Consider the following 6,195-nt stretch of genomic DNA (forward strand, 5'->3'; position numbering starts at 1 on the left):
TCATCATGGGAATCTCTATCACTGTCACCAACATCAACAATTAGTTCTTCTGTTTGTCTGTCTATTACTTGCTCACTGATCCCTATTTTTAAATATTTAATCTACGCCCCTGATAGGAATACTGAAGAAAGAGGGCTGCAATCGTTATACCTAAAACTGCCTACTTTTGCCACCGCGCATCCACGCCATTTTAAAATTTCCGCCAGCTTCCAGCGTCAGGCCAGTACTATCTTGGCTAGACAAATTGGTAACTACTAAAAAACTCCGACTTCCTTCTTTGCTATGGTGACGAAAAATTTATAATGGGGGTAAAATTCCCAGAATCTTTACCGTTAAGAATACATACACATTTAAGGTTAAGGATTCAAATAATCATAAAATCAGGTAAAAAAATGTAATTTTGTTAGGCTTAAAGAACGTATTCCTGTTTACTTCAAAAATGAAACAGGAAAAAAATCGGAATCAAGAGAAAAAGATCGATTCATCATCAAAAATGTATCGATGAATAAGGAAAATAAAAATACAGTGTTATAGATGCACTGCAAAGTTGTTATAAAAAAAAATTGCAACTCGATCAATAATGATAGAGATAAGTCCAATTTTGTTACTCGGGGATTTTGAGAGTCGCTGAACACGAATTTAAATAAACTGATATATTGCTATGATGATTGATGACAGTTCGCTACCTATTCCTGAATTAATACATAAATTTATTTTTATTCCTATTTACAAATGTTGGTAACAGAAATGACTACAACTTTTAGATAAGTCGTATAAACTATCAGAGAAGTTAATTTAGGTTAACTATTCTCTGTAGATAATTCAAAATAACAATTACATTGTTTTTAATTTACTTACAAAGGTCAGCGAGACTAATTAATGAATTTGTACTATTACCATAATGTTATTTATTGTTGGGGTTAAAACTCGGTTACTAGATAATTATGACAAGGACAAATTGTTATTTTCAAACAACTGATGGTGCGGTAGAGCTACTACCTACTACGTACGTATATATATACAGATATATATATTGTACAATACATGCATACATACACTGGCGTCATATCGCGCGCGGATGTACCCTCATTTATGTGTGTAAGAGAATAATAACTCAGGGCCACAAATTTCATGAGACTATCTTCCGCTTTGATAAAATTTCGCTCGTATAATTTACGCTGACCTTCCAACGCTCCGGCGACCGCTAATTTATTAATTCTGGCTACGTCAAAATACTATCTTTTACGGCCATGAAACTTTACGACACTTATTTCAGGACTCGTCGACTAGAACTGAAAATTTCTGTTCCACTGTACATACCTGCTATTATATTATATGATATCTACCTTTGTTTCTGACAATCGTAAAATTATATAAATACAAACAATTAATACGGATATTATATACAATGTAAACTCTATATAACGACACTTAAGGGGGACTGAACATTTTTCGGAGTTATAAAGAGTGGTCGTTAAATGGAGAGAAATAAAAGATAATATTTTACTATTCTATAATAATATGCATTTACCAATATAGTACACATTTTGCACACGAACATTATTATTCATACATTGCGTATAGCCTGTTATCTTCGTCTGATGTTTTTTGCTACTCCAATATTTTAATTGTATTTTGTTACGTATCTTACTCATATCTTGAGATACTGCTGAATCAATTTGATTATATAAAAAGTATTTTTTTAATAGTTTCGCTGCATCAAGTGCTTGTTTGATGCTTGGTGGAGGGACAGGATCGTCTTCTTCAACAACGTACACAGCTGCAGCTCTTATCTATTTCGGCAACTTAGAAAGTACTGCTTAATGATTTATAATGCCGCATTGCTGTCGTTAAATAGAATGAGCGTGAGTGTAATATTGTATAGAAAACAATGTAAACCAACCAAAGTCAAGCAATTTCGACGTTTTAAGGAGTTTGTCGTTAAATCGAGTGGCGTTATAAAGAGTTTACACTGTATATACTATTCAACCATTATATTAGTAAAATTACGTAACCGTTTTCGAGAAAAACGTAGTTAAAAGTACATGCAAATCTAATATTAGCCCTGGAGAGAAACGCGACAACGCAACGCCGTAGTCAATCATATTGTAACTAGCAGCATCAGTGTTGTATTTGATTGGAAAAATCGCGAACATTATAGGAAAGTCCAAATATTTTTTAGGATACTAGTCGGCGATTTCATCATAACTCTAGACCGTCTGCTAATCGTATCAATACCCAATTTCAAATTTTGGAAAAAACTGCTTAAAAACGATCCATGTACCTATCAATACACTAATACGTATTTCTTAAAATCATATGTAAATTAAAATTAACGAATTTTAGACATTTAAAATTGATATCGATTAGTGCTAATCATGCTGATGGAAGATCGACGTTTCAATAATCGCAACCCACCAATTTTATCTTTCTTCTTTCAGGAAAATAATACGAAGATGTCGATTTGTTGTTGACGAGAATGGAGTACCGAAATCCTTATCTGCATTTTTATTGCAATAGAAGCGTCGAAAAGATTTTTCACATCTTATTCGGGAAGAAATTACATTTTTCTCCGACGGACCGCATAGCCTGTTCATGGAGTCAAAGAGGCTCTACAGGCAGGCGCCGACAACTTTTAGCAAAAGTGCTTCAGGCATCCCCTTTTACGCTCACATACACCCCCTCTCACTTTTTCCCTGTGCCCTTTCGCTCACTCCCACAGGAGCGAAAATCAGAAAATTTGAGGTCGAGAATAAATAATACTTTCAAAAAACGGCGTAAAGGAAAAACTTCTTATGTGAATTTGCATACGTAAAAAGGCCGGTTGGTTCAAAGGCGACCGCGATGATGTGGGTGGTTACACGTTTCGCGCGCGCCATCAGACATCATCGTCGCGCTGGCGATGCACCGCCGCGACGCTCCAAGTCTACAGACGACGTCGCCTCGGCGTCGTCATTTTTTTTCCGTACGATTGTCGCGGGTAACGATCCATTCGCCTGTCACGTGCATGTGTGAATTCATTGATCACGCTGACAATAAAAATTGTAATAATAAAAGACGAGCGGCTTTTCAAACTACCGCAATAAAATTCGCAAAGCGGCGCGCAAAACCGTGACACGCCGACTTCAAAAAATTAGTGGATATATTTCCCTCCAGTTTCCTATTTAGTTTCCATAAAAATGAGTTGAACTTCAACTTTACGTATGCCATAAACGGGAATATAAAATAAACAACAGAACGTACAACTGATAGCTGCATTGTCAATCAAACACGAATTGCAAAACATTTGAAAATCTAGGAAGATAGACACTAAAACACTTCCTTCACGAAAGATTTAAACAAATCGAATTTTTATACATAATCTAACTTTTATGTATTTGAGTTGGTTGATTTGTTATTGTTTCTGAAATAAGTAACAAGCTTTGGAAAGTGCTAACTAGATGCAATTGGGAATCACAGTAAAGCACCGTGGGTAAATGATAAAAAAAATTTAAATCTGAAGCCGGCCCTGAGCGTGAATTGGTAATGTACAGAGAAATTGCGATAACAACTAAACAGTTACATCGATGAAAAATGTAAACAGTTACGGTTGTGTATACGTTTTAATCCCTGTAGAAATAATTCAGCTGATACTTATACTTAGGGGTTGTGCATAAACCATACGGCTTTTTTGACACCCCGTTTGCCGTTATAGTTTACCATAGTTTTTTCCTTGGACCCCACTAAAACAACATGGCCTTTTTAATATTAATTCTCCATACGAAAACTAAATTGACGTAGTTACGGGTTTATACTAATTCAAGTTTTCCAATAGTTCTTATCTTTTTATGGACTAATCATGAGTAAATTATTTCAATATCTATACAACAGGCAGTGTTTTGTCAAAGAAAACTGATACAGTTCGAAAAAGAAAATGTGGCCAATCTTCAATCAGTCGTCAATTTTTCAGAACTTCATTGATATGCTATCGACATTCGTAGATGAAACCGCTATATGTCAGCTTTACTAATGCACCCATCGTTTATTTCAAAATTTCCTCAAGGAAAAAAAGGAGCTGGAACACGTGCTTCGACTCCGAAAACGACCTGGCAACTGCCAATCAAATACGAACTGTGTTGAGCGCCTTTTAAAAACAGTTAGAAAGCAATTTTCTCAAATCGGAAAGGAAACAATTGTAAAAAGGGAAAAAAGAATAACATTCCCAACAAGTTCGAATCGAACAACTGCCTGTCGGGGAGAAACCGACTGTCGCATCTCCCCCATTTTATACATTCACATCAAACGTGGAAGAAGAAAAAACTTGTAAACTTTTTTTTAAACGTTTTCACATGGCGGTTGCGTGTTAGTAATGGTTAGATGATCTGTGACGGATTTGGAATTCTAGTCGACACAGCGGCTGAGGACGAACGAACCCAGAAATATGGGCCTCAGGCATATTCGAGACTCGAAGTAGATAGTACTTATATTGACGTAAATGAAATACAGTATTTTGTTCACGTCTAGCGAGGGCTCGGGGAAGTTAACACTTCGTTTGATTTAATTTTCTGCAACGTTTTGGAAAAAAGGTTTCCTACGAACGCCTCAGGACAATAAATGCTTTATGAAACTTTGCTACCTTGTTATCATACTACAATATACATACATACATAGATATATTCACATATTGAAACACACTACCGTTGAAAAGTTTGGAAGGCAGAAGGGTAGCTAGCCGATCAAAGGATTTGATGCAAAAAAAATACTGAAGCCTTAACTAAACCGTTTAATATAAATATATATAAATACTATAAATATGAAACACTTTGACATTTAATAGGGCATTAATATATATATAAATACTTTAAAGCTACTTTATTATCAGCTAATGAAATAGTGAAGTTAGGAGAATTTTTCGCTAGTTCACGTTTGCTAGTCGGGGTCCTAGGCCTCCCCCACCCTAGCTTGGGGTCCCTGTGAACTGCACCGTCTAGCGGTCTAGCCCTCCGATAGCTACGCTGCTGTTGGAAGGATTTGAATATTTTAAGCAAACATGTAGACATTATTTAATAAAGTTATAAATATGAATTGGCAATTATCCTTTAACAGAATACAGATCTTACACCACTACCCAATGGTAATCTACTTCCGTTTCAACATTTTTAAAGCAAAACGTAAGAACAAAAGCGATCTCACGAACACCCAAGGTTCACTAAACCTTGAAGTCATAAGAATTTGCTTCTATGAAGTAATATCCAGTCGATTAAACGCTATTCAACAATAAATAATTCTTAACTGAAGTCATCTGCTATAACCACCACATTAAATAAGCAATTCAACGAATTTTTACGAAATATACGTTGCCTTTTTTTGACTTCGTTAAAAAGACTTCTTTTCACATTTTGCAATGTGTTTTTAATGCCATGTGTTTGAATGTTTTCATCCAAATTTTGAAGGCTACGGTAGGTATAATACTTATATACTAGAGAATTTATTATTAAGAGTGCAATTTAGATTGATAATTTCGCTCAAAAAAAACATGTAAAATCCTTATAACACCCACAAGGTTTGAACACATTTACATCTTTTAAAAATTACAGCTATTATAGGAACTAATATAGGTGCACTTACCAATCCCATAATCTTTAGATACAATATGAAATGTCCACTCACCTGCAAAAAAAATAAATACATCACTAGATATTTAGTATAAATTCAACACTCTATTTAAGATATTTCTCAAAATAAAAGTTATCACAAGTGCATTTTATATTACATTTACCGCAACAGTTTAGGTCTCGCAAAAATGTTTTTCAATTGCTTTCAGGTGTACGGTCGATTTCATTGCAAAGAGCATTGTTGGCTCGTGAAAATATTTATCGTCGGCCTAAGTAGGGACCTTACATGTACGAACGACGCAGTTTTATTTCCTTTAACAATTAGAATAAGATATGCTGCGACAGTCTTCTCTTTTAATCAACAAATAAATAGGTAATATATGTAAAAATACCTAACTTTTACAATTTTTTTTTACAAATTCCTGATATGCTTCAAAATAGTTAATCACACCCCACAGAAAAACCCTTGTATATTTTACATTGGTACTTTATAAATTGTGAACGAAACTATTACCTATAAAATTTCTTTTTTTATTATTTATATGTAAGGAAAAACAGCTTATTGGATAATGTAATCTGATAAGGATATATTTCTATATAG

Source organism: Agrilus planipennis, unplaced genomic scaffold, assembly GCF_000699045.2.
Source record: "Agrilus planipennis isolate EAB-ADULT unplaced genomic scaffold, Apla_2.0 scaffold78, whole genome shotgun sequence".
Lineage (NCBI taxonomy): Eukaryota > Metazoa > Arthropoda > Insecta > Coleoptera > Buprestidae > Agrilus > Agrilus planipennis.